This window comes from Plasmodium relictum (genome assembly GCF_900005765.1).
Source record: "Plasmodium relictum strain SGS1 genome assembly, chromosome: 9".
Classification (NCBI taxonomy): domain Eukaryota; phylum Apicomplexa; class Aconoidasida; order Haemosporida; family Plasmodiidae; genus Plasmodium; species Plasmodium relictum.
Window position 1 is genome coordinate 1,395,559 of NC_041687.1, and position 20,389 is coordinate 1,415,947.

Genomic DNA, 20,389 nt, shown 5'->3' on the forward strand with positions numbered 1-20,389 from the left:
AATGAATATATTATCAGAGAAACTAGTTAGAAGATATCAAAAAGTACGAATGCCTTAATTTTCATTGAAAATTGTTTTTGTTTTCTATGTTTTCTCTTTTTAGTTGAAATGTTGGCATATCACCAATGTTTTTCAATACATCGGTAAATTCATTATCATATATATTTTATGTTTAAAACAAAGGAAACAATATTAAATAGTTATTAAACAATTTCTCCTTAATGCACGCGTATACACACACATATATATTATATATATATGAGGTTCTAAAAGGTAAAAATAATATACAATTTAGCAATCATTAATGAACAAATGTTACAACTATTATTCCAATAAATTTTATATATTAAATGTTCTTTCACAAAAATCAATCAAAAATAAAAATAATATTTCAGAGTCAATTTTTAGCCTTAAAATGAGAAAAACAAATTTCATACTTACTTTTTATAAACACATATAAAAAATTTACAAACTTATTTAAGTGAAATTTTCACATAAAACTAAAAATTTTTACCTTTAAAAAAAAAATTTTTTTTAAATGTGCTCGTACAAGAAAAAAAAAATTTGATGCGTCGAATGTAGCTCAAGAATTTTGAAGTGCATACGAAAATTTCAAAAAAGATTAAATTTATAAAAATATTCATGGCATAAAAAAAATATATTTTTTTTAAATTAAATTACATTTTTTAAATGCATTTTTTTTTAAGCTTTTCATTACTCAGAAAAATAAAAATATAATTGTTAAAATAGAGAAGATATACTTATTAAATAATACTCACTTTTCTTAAATTGTTTTTTGCACATGTAAATTTTTTAATTTAAAAATAGTAACTCCAAAATGAAATAGAAATATAATAAAAATAAAATATATAAAAATATATATTTATTAAATTTAATCATTTTATATTGATCTTTTTTTTTTTTCTCGAAACATTTACTGATTTTTTTTACTTTACTCCACATGAAAATAAATAAATAAATAATAATTTTTTTAATAATTCAAAACAAAAAACTGCATGAACCAATAAAAAAATATATTTTTTTGATAATTTTGCATTATTTACTCATACTTGAATATTTTGTATAATGAAATTTATAAGAAATAATGAATTAAAAAAACGATATATTTAATATGCATATGATACATTATAAAATATGCATTTTCATCTTCTTATTTCAATATATATGTAACTTTTTTTTTTATGTAAAATAAAAGAATAAAATAATACTAAGGTTGAATAAATTAATATCATTAAACATTAAATAAAAAAATATTAGTTAATTTTAAATGAAGTTTTAAACTTATTCAGAAGAATACACATATTTTACCTTTTATTCTTTTAAAAAAAAGGCATGTTAATTAGAATAAACAACTTTAAACGAATTAATATTCTTAACATTTAAAAGTATTTAATAACTATGTAAATACGTATGCAAAAAAAGAAAAACTGTAAAATATATTATTTTAATATTATACATAAAATATTTGTTTTGTATTTACATAATCTATTTTATTATATATATATATATATTTTTTTTTTTTTTTTTGACTACTTTTTTGAGCATTTCTGTGAGACATCAAATTATCTAAATGCATTTTTCTAAAAAATGAAATGAAAACATAAAGAAAATTGAAATAGATATGATTCTATTATAAAAAGAATAGAACATTTTAATCAAAATCATCATTTAAAAAGAATTTATGTATATGCCATAAAAATATAATTTGGTGCATTTTTAAAAATTATATTGTATATTTAGTACTATTTATATTTTATTTATTTTTTTTTATTCTTTTCACTCCAGCATTTAAATGATTTTATCTATTCTCTATAAAAAAAAAATATATCTCAATAATTAATTTATATATTTTAAAAAAGGAAATACATGTTCATTAGAAACGAAATATATTAATATAATAAAAAAGCCCAATTTTTTTTTTTTTTTTTTTTTGTAGTGCTATTTATGTTCTTTTGAAATATATTTCTCGATCTTCGAGAAAAAGTTATATTAAGATGCATTTTATCAAGAACCATAAAATAAAAAAAAAAAATATATGCATATATAATGAGAAGAGTTTTTTTTAAATATTTATAGAAAATAATAATAAAATGAAATAGTGTGTGCACAAAAAAAATTATTTTAAGCTTACGAAAGTAAAGCAAAAATTAAGAATAAAGAATAAAAAATGTAAATTATAAAATATTGAGAAAAATAATAAAAAACTTAAGAATATATAAAAGAGTACAATAATTTATAAGTAAATGAGTGAAATACTAAAAAAAAAAAAAAAAAGCAAATAATAAAAAGAAGAGTAAAATAATAAAAGAATAAAATTTTATAAAAGAATAAGATAATAAAAGTGTAAACTATTATAAGAAAAAAATAATTAAAAAAAAATAATAAATATGTGAAAAAATAATAATAAAAATAAAATTGTAAAAGGTACAATAAAAGAATAAAATAAAAAAAGAAAAAATAAAATAATAAAAGATTATATAAAAGTATAAAAAAATGAAAAAAATAAAGAATATATATTAAAAGTAATAAAAATATAAAAGTATCAGAGAATAAAATAATAAAAGTATTAAACATTACAAAAAATAATAAGAATACTAAAGGAACAGAATAATAAAATAATAAAAAATTAAAAATAATAAAAGAATAAAACAATAAAGACTAATAAATTAATAAAAATATTAAAAAAATAAAGCAATAAAAGTGTTAAAATAATGTCAAAATGTAAAATAGAAAAGTGTAAAATAGTAAAAGTATTTAAAAAAATTATAAAATAATAAAAATGTTAAAATTAATGTGAAATAATTATAAGTATTAAAATATTGAAATATTAAAAGGTAAAAATTTAAAAAGAACCATAGGTCTTTTCTGTCTTTATTTTTTTTTTTTATTATTTTTTATCCACATATGTTGCTATTAATAAATATATATTTTATATAAAGCAAACTCTTTTTAATAATAAAAAAAATAAATTAATAAAATTTAATAATGCTAAAATAAATAATAATACTAATACATATAAAATTCACATAAGATGGTATGTGATGATACATTATATTAATAATGAAAATATATATATTAATAAATAAAAGAATATATGTATAATGATATTAAACATGTTAAAAAAATTAATAAAAATAGAAAATATATATAATAATAAACAACAAAAAACAAACATACAACTGTGGTAAAAATATGTGGAGTTATAACGATAATAATAAAAAATAAATAGGTGCATTATAATAAACAAAATTACATAATGCATGATAATAAATAGCTAAAATAAGTATTGGGAGATAAATAAAAATAAGATCAATTAAATAAAAATGTAATATATAATATTTTTAATAATGTAGAAATAAAAAAAAAAAAAAAAAAAAAGAAAAGTTACAAAACTGAAAGTACTAATAATAAAGAAGGAAAATACTTTCTAAAATAGAAATAATAGTATTTAAAATGGGTATGACTATACCAAGTGCAACTACATATTAAGCTTAAGTATCATAGATAAGCATGCTGACATAAATAAAAGGTAATTATAAATTTTGTACCTATCTAAATATATGTAATCAAAAAAAAAGTAAATTTTAAATATTAAGGAAATTCAAGAAATATTCATCTCACTAATAAATATTTTTTTACATATAAATTTTATGTAATTAGGATACTAAAAAAATATGAAAAAATGAAAAATAATTCATAATGATAAAATATCTCATTAATCAAATGTTATCTTTCTCTTAAGATGTCCCATATTGAATACCAAATTCTATTTTGCATAAATTTGTATTTTTATACTTGTATTCTTTGTTTAATTCAAATAAAGTTTCGTCAATGCTCGTATGTTTCGAGTATTTCTTTTCCAGGTACATATTTTATGTATATAATATCCTTTGCCATTAAATACCTTTTGATAAAATATTTTTTGCATTGATATTAATATAAATTTTATAAATTATATTTTTTTTCAAATTACGTGCAATTTCTTTTTTATTTTTACCCGTTAATATTTTTTTTGGTTCTAAATAGTCTTTTTAGTGTTTCTATTTAAATATATTCGCACGTGTTTGCATGATGCTTAATGTAATTTATTAATAGTTCTTCATTTAAGTTGTATGCTTTTTTTTTTTTTTTTAATACTATTATTATTAAATTATTTTTTTAATTCTTCGGATCTTCTTTTATTCTACTAGATATATTAATACTTTTTTTCAATAAAAAAATTATTAAGAAATTGTTCTTTATTTTACCACTGATAATTTATTTATAACATAATTAGTTAAAATATTATACAACTTGCACTTTTACTAGTAACGTTACCTCATTTTTTTTTTTAAGTTTAAAGCTTTTATGCAACTAATATTTATAAAAAATATCTTATAGTTAAATATAAAGTTAAAATAATCCCTAGTATTTATACTATTTATGTTAAAATTAAATAGAAAATTTTAATTAGAAATACAAATAAACATTCTTTTGAAAAATATTAATGGTAATGCAAAAAAATTGCGTTTTTATATTTATATAAAAATATTAAATGGAAGAAAGTTTAAAATAATTCTTTTTTGAAAAATTTTCCATAAGACTAAAAGATTTTGTTAATAATCATATTTTTATAACGATAACAAATTATTTTTAAATTATAAATTTTACATATTGGTATAAACTAGCCTATGAATTATTTAATATTTAAAAAAAATTTTAATTTTAAAATATGCTAAATTAACTTTGCCTTCATCGTATGAATTAATAATTTATTCTAATGGAAATGATTTAAAATAATATTCTTTTAATTTATTGCTTAAATTTTAAGTTACAACGTAATAAGAATGGGTATAGTTTATATTTTTAAAAAAATAAATACATAAAAACTATATAAAGTATTCTGTAATTTTATACAGTTTTATTGAATTGAAATATATATATAAGGTAAATGAACTCTTAATATAAAATAATATATATTAATTACATAGAAAATTAAATTTCAATAAATACAATTCTTTTTTGTATATTTATATTTAAGTTTCACTGTAAGAATTCTAATCTCTCATTATTCTTTTTTATATATCTATGAATTTCTCGAAAATTTTATTGCAATAGAAATAAGACTCCTATAATATTTATTTATTTTGAAAAAAAAAATTTAAAGAAAGAAATATTAAAATAGATTAATATCGAGTAAAAATATGTTAAAAAAATATAAATTATGTATGTCTAAATTTATTCCTGAAAAAAATTACAATTAAAAGAAATATACTATAGTTAAGAATAAAAAAAGCCAAGTTAATGGTTAAAATTAATATATTTATGTATTATATATGAGCATTTATAAAAATGCTTAAGAAAAAATATATAAAGATAGAAAATATAACTAAATATAAAATTTACTACTATATATATAAATACAAAAAAGAATAAAAAACTTAAACAGTTAGAATATGAACTATATAACAAGTTAAAGAATCGAAGAATTAAAAAAAGATTGTATAAATATAAAGTATGAAAGTAAGTGCATGAATCTTTAAGAATTAAAAGTTGCTTATTTGTCAAATAATTTTTGTTTTTTTTAAGAAAATAGGTATAATTAAAAACTTTTTTGTAAATAAAAAAAAAAGCATATAATAATTTTTTTGCGACAATAAAAATGTTCACTTTATAATGATTTAATTCTACAATAATTTAATTTTTATTTTATCATTTTTATTTTTATTTTATTTTTTTTTTGTCTTATAGTATTTAAACTTTTTATTTCTTTTTGTTGTTTACTTTCTTTTTATTTTGATTTACTTAAATATATTATTTTTTATTAAAATTATTATTATTTTCTTTTTTTTTCTTTTTAAATTTCACTACTTTTTAATTTATACTCTCCATGATGAATACTTACATTTCTTAAATTATTAAGATTCATATTAGTAATTTTTTTTATTTAGTGAATATTAGAGCTTTAATTAATAAAGAATATTATGAACTTTATGAAATTTTAGTAGAATAAAAAATAATATATGGTTTATCTGCGCACGCAGTATATTTTAGAAATTGTGTATAATAAATAGTATACACTAAAAAAAATATACTAAATGAATAATCTAAAAAAAAAATACGTAAACTAAAAAATACAATACATTATTTTTATTTTGGTGGCATTTTTAGTAGTTTTGTAATTTTTTATTAATGAATGTGATAAAAAAATTTTTTATAGTATATGTATACATAAACGAGAAAGGTGATAATTTTTTTCAGAAAATAATTTTAATAAAAAAAAGTGAAAATTTTTCGTAAACTGTAATTAATTTCTATAAATTAATTATTGTATTCAAAATAAATAAAATATGGAATCAAAATATTTGATTTAAAAGGATTTTAATATTTATATAACTTAAATTTTTTATTTCATATTATTTAATATGAATATAAAGGTATCATACATTATTTATAATAATTAATTTATAATAATGTTAGCAGAGATTATTTTATATATATTTTGTTACTTTATTTGCTCAATAATATATTAAAAAAAACCAATAAACAGGTAAATTAATAAGCCAACTACTATATAATTAAGAATCTATTTGAAACTAATTTCTTTTCATATATATATTGGTTGTAGCTCATTTTTTTTTTAACTCTTATTATATGTTTTCATTATTTTAACATTTAAAAACTTTTTAATTCCTTACTAATATAACAAGACTAATTGTTTTTATCTTATTTTTTTTTTTTTGGATTTTTTTATGAATTTTTTTGAGTTTTTTTTTTTTTCTTATATCTAATTTTTTACCCTCGTTTTTTTTTAATCTTCATCTTTATGTATTATTAATTTACAAATAATTTGGTGCATTTTTTTATACTTTTTTATATCTTTTTCCATAAGTAGTATATTGAGAAAGTTAGATATTTTATTATTCTTTACCTATTTTTTAAAGAAATCGGTATTTGTTAAAAAGCGAATCATATTGACTCTTAAAATGTAATATAATAGAGTTTTTATAAAATTATAAATAATTTAAACTTTTTTTCAAGAATGAATTCACAATATATGAAAATCATGTATTTATATTTTGCTTCTTTATAATTGTACTATATACACATTTATATAATTATTTTTATATGTTTATACTTACTAGTTTAATTCTAATATTTTTAATAATTCATAACATATATAATTATAAAAGTGTATTTTTAAATAAATATAAAATTTTTTTGATATATTTTTACTTCTTATTTATATAATTAAGAATAAGCAACTATTATTATGTTAGGATTAATTATAAACTATTATTCTATTATATTTTTATTTTAGAAGAAAAATTCTAAGAATTTTCTAAAGCTTTCAATTTATGTAAAGATAGAGAAACTGAATATAGATAAAAAAAAAAAAATATATCATAATTAATATCTTTTTTTTATACTTATTAAAACCATAAGGTGAAAAATAAGATCAAATAATTTATTTATGATAAAAAGTATATTCTATTTTCTTAAAATATTAATGATAAATACAAGAAATAAGAAATATAGAAAAAAGTGACTATACGTATATTTTCTAGTTTAAAAATAAAATATTACTTAATTTTAATAGGTTATTAACTGTTTGTTTAGATTTTGATTCTTAACTTTTTTTAAAGTAATAATCTTCATATTTACGTTAATAATTGTTTTATATTTTCTTTTCTTTCATGAAGAATTTACTTAAATAAAAAAAAATGGAAAAATTTTGCATTAAATACTTATATACTAGTTATTGTTAACTTAAGATTTTTATATAATGTATAAATTAATAGGAACTCGTTTACATAATTCTATGATATATTATAAAAAAAATAAATACATATCTACTATAATTTTATTTTTTTTTATTTCTTTAATATTAAATTTTATTTGAATTTTCTGCATATTTCTTATTTATCAACTATTAGTATTTTATTATTGATATAATATTAGAATTTTTGCTACTATTCTCTGCAATTATTAAATTTATAAAATTCTTGTTTAATAAAAAATATATAAGATGATAAATTATTAATCCAAGATAAACTTTTAACTAAAATAATTATCGGTAGAATAGATATATCAAATTTTAATTTTTATTCTAATTAATCTTAAAATACAATTAGTTTTCTAAAATTGAAATAAAAGTCTTAATGTAGTTCTAGGATTATGACAATGCATGTATTCATCGGTATTTTGTTAATATTTTAGTTTTAATTAATTTTAGCATTTTAAGTAAATATATTACATAAAAATTCACAACAAAAAAATTAAATAAGGAGAATAACTTTTTTTCCCCTTCTATTTGAAACTTAATCAAATATTTAGCTTCTAATGTAAGAATTAATTATATTTTTAAAATATAGTTTTTTTTTCTATATTTTCTTTCATACTCAAATGTTCTTATGAAAATCTTTTATTACTATCATATGCAATATCCCTTCTAAAAATTTTCCATATTATGATTTGTATTGCAAAAATTTATTTTTTTCTAAAAAATAATAAGAGTGTAATTTCAGTTATATGATAAAGATTAAAACAATTAAGAAAAAATATATTTCACTATTATCTTATCTTATATAAATATAATTATTTTGTTTTCTTTTTGAGTTCGTTATATACTTAAACATTAAAAAAAAATTAGTTATCGAATCAATGAAATGGAATGTAAAGGAATATTTCATTATTACAAATGCCTTAAAATATTATTCTTTTTTAAAAGTATTTCTTTAAAAATTATATAAATTTTTATATTTTTATTTCTTGTTAGAGAGTCAAAGCAATATTAATTATGTGTATTATAATTTTTCATTAATTATTTTTTCTCATATAATTTCAAATATATTTTTTGATTACTACTTTAAATAATATTATTATATCTTTTTTCTTTCTGTTCTCATATAATTAGTTGTAATTATGCTTTTAATTCCTTTTTACATAAAATAGTGAATACTAATCATTTAATCATTATTTTTTATACATTTCTGCGTATTCTTACAAGTACATTTAATAAATTAAGACATTTTAATATGTAAAAAATTTTTTAAGCAATTTCCATTATATCTATAAAGAATTAAAAATATTTTTAACAAGTGAAAAAATCTGCGTACATATGTTCATGTCCTTGTACATTTAAAGTAAACTGTGTTTCGATATGTGGAAATATATTAAAAAAACAAAGATACACCTTTGTTTCATTTTATGTATTGTAATATATATAATTTACTATTAATTATAAATGTATTAAATGCAAATTTCAGAATTATAAAAAAAAAATTAAACTTTCACATTTTATGTTAATTTTGTATATAAAAGATTATTTTAAAAAATTTTTTCATTTTAAATGAGTATCCATAATATATTTAAAATTATACAATATATTGTTCCTATAAACTTGTTTTAATTTTTTTTTTTATTCCTCATATTAATAATAATAAATATTTTTCTTTATGCATTATAAAAATAATTGGATGAGTTATAATTGAATATACATTAAAAATTTTTAAATATAATGAATGAATAGAAAATTTGTATACTTTTATATTATTTTTTTTTTTTTTTTACTCATTTAAAATAATGTAAATACATAAATATTCAAGTTAATTTTTAAAAAAATTTATAAATTTTATCCCTTTTATAATTTTACGCTAGAATTTCTATTTCGAGATATATAAAATGCCATGTCTTTTATACTTTTATTTTAAATAATAGTTATATATGTATAAAGAAATAATCAATCAAGTTTTTAATTTATTTATTTATATATAAACATATAGAATGAAAAAAGAAAGAAAAGTATATCCTCTTTTTCATATGTATATATATATTTATAATGAATTTGTCATGTACATTTTTTTTAATACGTGAATATAAATTTAATATAAATTTTTTTTATACAATTAAGGAAAGTGTTATATTAAAGTGAAAATTAATAAAAAAAGATTGCAAAATAGAAAGTGAAAATTTTTTAATTTTATTTTTACCCTTTTTAATTTTAAGGATATTAATATAATTTAAAATTTATATATTAAAAAAGCAATAATCTCTTTGTAACATAATATGTGGTTGTTTATAATTCATTCAGTTATATATTAGAATATTTTTTGTTTTTTTATTTATAAAATGTCATTATATATTTTAATTTATTTTTCACTTACATAACTTTTTTTAATTGTTTTGAAAGAGTTCTATTCTTAAATTTGTAATTTTTTTAAGATCTATATTATTCTATTCAAAAAACATTATGAATGAAATACTTTTGGATATTTCTTATGAAAACTATTAAATTTTATAACTCATAGAATATTTTTATTTTTTTTTTTTTTTGAATATGAAAATAATATTATAAGAGATAATTCTTATATATATTTAATCTATATTAATGAAAAACTCATAAGCATATATATATATATAGATGCTACTTTTTTATTTTTTTTTTCTATATATTTTTTAAATGAATTTATTTGATTTAATTGCAAGATTAATGCCATAAAACCTTAAAAAAATATTTTTTATAGTATTATATTTAAAATTATTATTTTTGAATCAATGATAATTTAATAAAGAGTAGAACTTTTATTTTGGATATAAGACACTAATAGACATAAAATAAAAGTTAGAAGAAATTAAAAATATAATTGTAGAAAATTATTAGATAATATATTTTCTTTAAATTTTGTATTATATGAAACAATCATTTATATTATAAAAAAGCAGTATAAAGAATTTTTATTTTAACAGTCTTGGAACAATACATGGTATCTGAGCATATGAAATAAAAATAAAGCAACAATTATCTTTTGAATTGCCATAATGAGCTAATAGTCAAATAAATATTAAATACCATGGAATACATATTAAAAAAAAAATAAAAAGACAAATATTAAGTGGAAAGAAATTTTTAATTTTTTCTCAGAAAATACACGAAATTGTACACTTAAGAGTTTAATATGAATTATTATATACATAAAAACATATTTCTCTAAATAATTAAATAATTCTATAATTATATCTTCTATTTTTCGTACTATATATTTTAATTTTTTATTGTCATTTATCCACATAACAAAAGGAATTGTAACAACAGTTGCTTAATGCTTTAAATAGAAATGTTCTATAAGAATAGTATTGGAAATGATTTTGTAAATATATAAATATAGAGTTATATCACAATTGTACATATAGCTTAATTTATAAGCCTTAATTGAAAAAAAATATTTTTATGTAGTGAATTATGAAATTGGGATTTTGGTCAATGTATGATACTGCAGACTTATTTTTATTAATATTAATAAAGAATATTACATAAATAAATTATAACTTGTTCATGTATGCACAGAAGATATAACACTATAGTTTGTATACAATAGAATATACAAAAAAAAAAAAAAGGTTTTCTATAAATTTTTTTTGTACATTACTTAATAACGCGTGTATAATAACTTTGAAGTATAAGTATATTAACTAAGAAGATATATAAATAATAATATTATTATTGAGTATACTTTATAAATGATTAAAAATCTTCGTAACATATAATATATCAAGTAGCAAAATAAGTATAAATCTATGTAACACTTTTTATTAATTTTACTATATAAAATACTATAGAAGTGCTAGAACGATCAATTAATGAATCATATTTTGAACTGAAATTTTATTAAACAAAAAGATAATCATTTATTAAATTATATTTTTAATATATATGCTTACCATTTTTATTATATATAACTTTTTTATTTAATTTAAAACAAATGGTGAAGTTCAATATTATAAAATATATATTAAAAAATATGTATCTAAAATATATGTTAAAGGATTCAAAAAATAATGGCATTGTTTAGTTCAATTCCATGCTTTTATATAGAAGATATTTCTGTTTTAAAAATACAATGTAAGAACTTTGTGAGTAAAAGTTATTTTATTTTATTTTTTTTGATACTTTGGAACAAAAATAAAAAAAAGTTCTAAAGAATTCCATTTCTTGTATCTGTAATATTGTAATTTATTACCAAGTAAATGAAATTATAAGAAAAAATATATTATAAACTAAAAGGAATAAAAAAAAGGAGATAATTATAGCTAAAAAGTATTAAATATAATATAAAAGAATAAAATTTTACCTTTTTATATAATTTTAGATAAAATAGAATTTGCTATCAATTATTATCTATTACATTCGTAGTCAAAAAAAAAAATAAAAGAATAAAAGAATAACTTGAAAATTTTATATATTTATATTTTTTTAATTCTTTTAAATTATTCTATATTGCTGTTTTTATTTTAATGAATTTATAGTAACAAAAAATCAGGATAACAGAAAATTCTGTTCAAAACTTTTTTTTCATTCTTTCTTGTTAATACTATTTTATATAAAATAATTTTTCCTTTATTTACAAATATTTTTTTTTTTTACAATTTTTTTTAATTTTACTCTTTTACTAACATTTTATGCTTTTTCTTATTATATTCCTTTAATTACTATAACATACATTTTAGTCAACTTGTTATAGTTGAAAAAACTTTCGCAAATATCAAAGAATATATTTGAATCGTTTGTATGCAACAAATTTTACAAAATATAACCTTAAATAAATCAGAATTTTTTAAAATATAATATTTATTTCATTAAAAGAGAATGATTATTATTTAATGCATTTTTCATAAATCTTAATGTTTCAGATTAACAAAAAATTGAAAATTAAAGAGATAATTACTTTGATACAATAGGATAAAAAGCATGCAGTTTTTGTAAATGTATAACAATACTACTTAAAAATCTTTAAATTGTATTTATTCATTATTGCTATTAAAATTTTAGTGTATTTAAAAAAAAAAATTTAATTATATAAACATTATTCAGCATAAAATGTAAATAACCTAGTGAAAAATAACATTCTTGTTTGAAAATGAATTTTACGAATTTCTGAATGTTAGATATATTCATGTAAAAATATGTTAAACACATCTATATCATAATATTTAAATATTTTTTTGCTTATTTATTTCAATATAAAAAGTTTTGAAAAAAATATAATATAACGAAAGGGAGATACAATATTTAATTTAAATGAAAATTTTTTATTTTATTAATATAATTTCGCATTATGTTTTTCTTTTTAAAAATTTTGAATATATGCTTTATCCCTATAATTATCTTCATTTAAAAATGCTAAATTTATTTTTTTCTTTTTTCATTTTTCTTCTCTAAATTTTTTCTCTTTTTCTTTTCATATTTTTCTCTTTTTTTTTTATAAATTTTTTTGCAATACATAACTTATTAACCTTTATCTTAATTGTAATTTTATTTTATTCTAAGGATCAAACAAAAATATGTATGAGGAAAACAAAGATAAATGTGTATTATTAAAAATAATTAAATTTTTATAGAAAATTATATTAAGTTACAGATTATAAGCATGTATGAAGTATCTTATATATATAAATTATGGTTATATAAAAGACTATTGTAGTATTTTAATTAATATTATTACAACATTCTAGTATATTTAAATTTTGAATAATTACAACCTTAAAAAAAAAATTAATATAAGAATAAAAGTAAGCCATACGAATATTAGTTATTGAACTGTGATTAAAATGTAAGATTTTCATTATTGCTATGATAATTTTAAATAATAAACTTAATAATTTTAATAAAAAATAAAAAAAATTTATAAAAAAAATGGTTAACTAGTGTGTTATTATAATTACATAAGGAATACTAGTACATACACATGGCATATTTTTACATAATCCTTTGTGTAAAAAAAGAGAAAAAAAATTATTTAGATTAAAAACATATATGAATAATCAGATGCTACATATAATCAAAAGGAGAAAATCATACATAAGGTATTTATTTAATACACTGATGTTAAATTACAAATCACAAAAATTTAATTTTTAATCATTATACATTTCTAAAAAAGTTACATTTTTCATATGCAACTCTAGCGTTGTATCATATTAAGCTTAATTAAATTTTTACATATTAAAAATTTGCATTATGCAAATTTTAAAATTATGTCATTTATTATAAGTATTTTTATTTGATAAAATGATTTGGTTCATATCAATAAATAGCATATATATAATACATTTTAGTAAAATAAATTATGTAACTAAGAAAGATAAATACATTTCTTTATAAAAAAAATTAGATTGATAAAATATTTTAAACACTGAATAATTCCTTCTCACTTTAAATATTCAAAATTTTAAATATTAAGAAATATATATATACTTTTACTTCTACTTAATATAATTACATTTGAATCAGGAAATACAGTTTAATATCCATCCTTAAGTTGTGTTTGTAATCAGCCATGATAATAATAAGTTAAAACAATTATTTAATAAATATATCAGAAACATAAATTATTTGCATATAAATTTTTCTTTTCATGAAATTGTGATATTAGATAATAAATTTTTAGCCCTTATTTTAATGAATTTTTTACGCGTAAAATCTAAAGAAAGAAATAAAAAAAATTTTAATAGAATAAATATGTAGCTAGCATATTATAATTACATAAGTAAATATTTATAAATGTGTTTTTAATATTTTCATTTATATAATTAAGGATTTGGAAGCATTTTTTTTTTTTTTTTTGTTCCAAATACTTTTAATTCACAATTCAGCAGAGAACATTATAATATATGTAAAAGTAATATAATCTAACTCAAATACCCAAAATCCAATTAAAAAACGAAATATATCTAGTATTGATGTATTTGATTATTTACTAACCTATAATATGTTTAATTTTCATTATGTTTTATTAGAAAGTATCTTCTTTTTTTATTAGTTCATTTACTTTTTCATAATTTTTAGTAAAAATTTAATTATATCTTTTTTTTCAAAATAATGCTATATATATATTTTAAAAGAATTATGAATTTATAATAATAATTATTTCTTAGCTTTTAAATAATTGAACAATATAAAATTATGAAATGTTTAAACAGATATAATAACTTATAGTTTGCTCAATATAACAACTCTCTATATAAATATAATATGATAAACATTTATAATTTCATGTAAAAGGAAATTCTATAATGCCATAAAGTGTATTTTCTTCTTGGATTTATTTATATTTTTATTTAAATAAATGATATTCTATTTTGATAAAAATTATATAATGTTTGCATATCAACCGCATATAAAAATGGAATGATAGAAAAAAATATATAATATATTTTAATTCTTCCATTTCATTTCGTTGATATCTGCAATTTTTCTCTAACACTTACTTTTCCATATATTGTCATTACATATTGTATATGGGATATATTTTTATTAAAATTTTATTCAAATAATTTGTTAGATTAAAGTACGGGATAATTACAACCCATTTTTTTTTTTTTTATGGATAACTTTAAAATGTTGAAGAATAAATTTTTATGTATAAGAAATATAAAAATTACTAATAAGAAAAAACAAATATCTACTTTAAGTCCTAATAAATTTAAATAATTAATAATTTATGATAATTCCCTAATATTAAAAAAAAAGAAACTTTATTATATGGAATTTATGTTTTAAATATAGAGAATTAAAAATTATAATTTAAACTATGTAAATAAGAAAATAAATTATTGTATTTGGTATCAATGAAAATAAATTTTAGATATTTATGTCATGTTTTCTTTATCTTATATCTTCAATATATAGTATTGTTATAAAATAATTAATGCAATGATAATTAATGATTAAATAATTTATATTGTCTTCATTTTCTTAATTATAATTAGTCCTTTATATATTATTAATTTTTGATAAAATATTAATTAAATTAATTTCCAAATTTTAATGAAAAAAATACTAAAATTTATCAATATAAAATATAACCTATTTCAAAACATTTTTAATATATATATTTTAACAATTAGCATATGTAATAACCTCATACGTACTATATTTTATTTCTAAATTATAGACACTTTTTGAATTTAATTTGTTACTTCATGATTGTGAATAATTTTTATAATTAAAATAGATATGTATTTTTCCTGAAATTTACGAAGTCTTTTTTTTTAAGTTAAAAATTAACATAGTTAATATTTATTAAGATAAAGATATTTTATATACATATGTTTATTTACCATACTAAAAAATAAAAGAATTATTGGAATAAAAACCTAATAATAGAATATTAAATATGAGAAGTAAAATAGAAATTTTTTTTTAATTGCTTATTTATAAAATATACGAAATATTAAATAACCTTTATATTTAGTTAAAAATAAATTTATCCCATGAAATATCTTATGTTATTTAAATTAAATGAGATATATTTTTATATTTATTATTGCATATATTAAATGTATAAACTCATTATGATTAAATTCTTTTTTAGAATATGAATATATTTGAAAAATAATTTTATTTTACGAATTATATATATATATATATATATGTAATTTATTTTAGTTTAATATTTATTCTATATATTCATTTTTTTTATAAATTTATTTCTTTTAATATTATATCCACAACTGATAAAAAAGTTTATTTAATGCTAATTTATAAATTTCAAGGAATATATGAGAATTAAAAAAAAATTTCACTTTATGTAAACCTTTTTTTTTCCTATAATGTTATTATTTTACTAGATTCTTCTGTATATTAAAAGAAAGACAAATATATATATATATATGTGCATTCATTAAAATATATAAAATTTTTATTTAATATGATTACTTTCTTCTATATGAATGAATCAAAAATCATTTTTTTTTTTTATTATTTTTAAAAATAGAAGATTATATATCAGTTATACAATAGCAAAATTTGTAAAATATGAAAGATATAATTTTAAAACTATCAAAATTAAATGATGCCAATATTCTTTCAAAATTTTATATAAATATTTTTATTTATTTCTTTACTATGTTTTTTCTAAACATTTAATTAGAAAATTTAAATATATTAAATTTTCTTGTTATTGAAAATTTTCCATTGTTACAAAGAAAAAAATGGTTCTTTTTGGAATAACAACTTGTACATATTAATATTTATATTAAATAATTTTGCAAAAATTTAATTTTTTCAATTGATTACATACAATAGTTTGTAATTACTTAAATATCATTATCCATTAAATATTTTTTTTAAATATTTCTTTTGTTTATATAGTCATCCTGCCTTTTGAATAACAGAAAAATATATAAATATTCGTAAAAATTAAAAATTTATAAATTTTCATATTTCTATGATAAACATTTTAAATATATCAAGAATAATTTAAAAATTAGTTCTCTCTAAATTCCTCATAAAAACAATTGATTTTTCAATGGTCTATGAATTAGACATTAAATACAATATAGTTTATACTAAAAATACAAAATTAACAATTTTTCATATTAGAAAATTTATTAATCTTAAATTAATTTCAATTTTTCTTTATAAAGGAAAATAAATTTTTTTTTCGGTATTCTATCTATTAAGTATATTAATAAAATATATTCACTATGCATTATAAATTGTTAATTTTATAAATATTTATTTAAGAAAATTATTTACATTATTTTGGAATATATATACATATATAAATTTTACTAAGTTATGAAAGAAATATCTATATGTAAAAGTAAAAGAGTTATTCTAATTTAACAATTAAATAACAAATCTTAAAAAACTTTATAAAAAATTCTACATTTTACCATTACAATTATTAAATGTATACGAAAAAGTTCATTGTCCAATAATACCTGTATTAATTTCCAATATAAAATATGAATAAATATAAAAATTATTTTGTATTAAGTGTGCATTAACATATTTTATTGTTGTAAATTTATCCAGAAGAAATTAAAAGAGCAGCAAATAAAATACACCTATTTCACGAACAATTTTTTAAGTATTAGAATTTACATATATTTCAATTTTTATTAATACACATATGTATATAATGCTTTTCATTTTACTTATACATTGAATAAATAAACGTTGAAACATATTTAAAATTATACAGTTGTTAAAGGTATATTATATGTTGTAAACAATTAAAACTGTTAAAATTTTTAAAAAACTACATTTTACGTTGCATGCATGCAAATAGCAATTGTTGAATTAGTTGAAGAATTTATTTTTACTACAAATGAAATTTTCAGAGTCATTAAATTAAATATTTGAAAATAATGATATACTTAGAAATAAATATTTATCATATTCCACATTTCTCTAGTACGTTATTATTTTAAGATAAACACATATATATATATATGTATGTATATATCACCTTTTTCTGATATATTTCCTTTTTATTAAAAAAAACATCTTTTTGAAAGTTTTGAAAAATTTGTTAAAAAAAACGTTTTCTCTAATGAAGGAATACAAAAAAAAAAAAAAAAAGTGTAAAAAATAACATGTTAAAATTAATTTTTTGTAAATTTTATTTTGAAAATTTTCATAATTTTATTATTTATTAGTTCTAATTATTTATGAGTTGTAACCACTAAAATAAACCAAATCAAAAATACGTGACTAAAATTATCATTCAATTTTTTTTTAATTTTTTATATACTAAAGTATAGATGACTACCAAAATGGTCCTTTGGTATATTAAAAATATAATTCATTTGCATTTTATAGCATATTATTATTTTTATTAAATTAATCTCTATTATATAAAAAAATGTTTCATTCACCAAATATATTTGCATTTTAATAATATTTTAATATATTAAATATATTTTTAGAGTACTAATATGTACGTTTATAGAATATCTGAAGGTAAATAACATCATATCAAATTAAGATTTTTCGTATGCATAATGTACTTAAAACATTATTAATTCTAAATCTTTTTTATTCTAAATTTTATGTGATTTTAACTTCAATGAAACTATAAGTTTTTTTTTATCAAAAAAATTACAAAAAAAAAAAAAATATATAATATAAATAATTATGCTCCATAAAAACAATGAAAATTCGTCAAGGATTTACACAAAAAAAAAAAAAAATACACTGCATTCATTTTTTTTGAATTATTCCTACGAATAAAAAAGTACAAAATTATAATAAAAACAGAAAATTAAAATATATTTCATTATAAATATTTATATATATAATTTACAAAATCATGTTAAATAAATGTACATTAGTACATAAAATATACAAAAAAAAAAATGTCTCATTTGTAAAATTTTTTTTTATAAAATCTGATAAATTTTTTTTCTTGATTAAAAAGTAAAAATACAAATAAAAAAAATAAAAACAAAACAATACGAAAAAATTATAATAAAATGTAATAAGAAACAATAATCAATACAGTAAAACAAAATGAACTTATAAAACCTCTTAAAAACATAAAATAAAAATAAAAATATATAAAATATATCAAAACAAAAATACTATAAAAAGGTTCATTCATCTACTTTTCTATTAAAAACATTGTTTTTAGATAGTAGAAATACTATTATAACAAAGTAAAATAAATCACAACTATAATATGATACAAAAATGAAGAGAATACAGAATAAAGTTCAAAATTTTAAAAAATAGTAAAAAATAAAAAAAATATTAAAAAATGTAGTAAAATTGAAATTAATATAAAACATAAAATTATGAAAAATGTTTATTATTATGAAAAAAAAATTCAATAAATTAAAAATAACATAAAATAAAAAAGCATGTGGATGCAATTTATTTTATGTCTTCTTGTTTATATATCAACAACATTTAAAAATGTATGAAATACATAAAAAAGAATAAAAAAAATTAAAAGATACAATTAAAAAAAAAAAATTAAATATGTTATAAAATATATATTATAAAATGAAATAAAATGAAAAATGACAGAAAATGTAGAATTCATTAAAATTAAAATTTATGAAATAAAATATATAAAAATGCACTGAAATAAAACGATCACATGATGTTATTTATGCCATATCTCCATGTAATTTTAATGTAAATACCTAACATTAATGTAATAAAATAAAAGAATAACATGAAATATAACAAAAAATAGTAAAATAATTGTATGAAATAATAAATTAAAAATAAAAAAAAAAAATATATATATATTATTAAATACCATAAAATGTGTAGGAAAATCATTCATAATATTAAAAAAATAATAAAAATATAAAATATTCAGAAAATGTATAAAAAACCAATATAATAATGAAATATAATGAAGTTATATAAAGAATATTAAAAAATAATATGAAAAAATTTAATATATTCTATACAATATGAAAAGTAGATACATGAATTTTTTTATTCAATCACCAACTTATATACCACATTATATGAATAAAATCATAAAAAAAAACAAAATCATTGGTTAAAATATCAGTAAAAAAATGAATATTATATTATAAAATGTAGTAAATAAAGTAAAAAATATGTTAAAAAAAACAATAA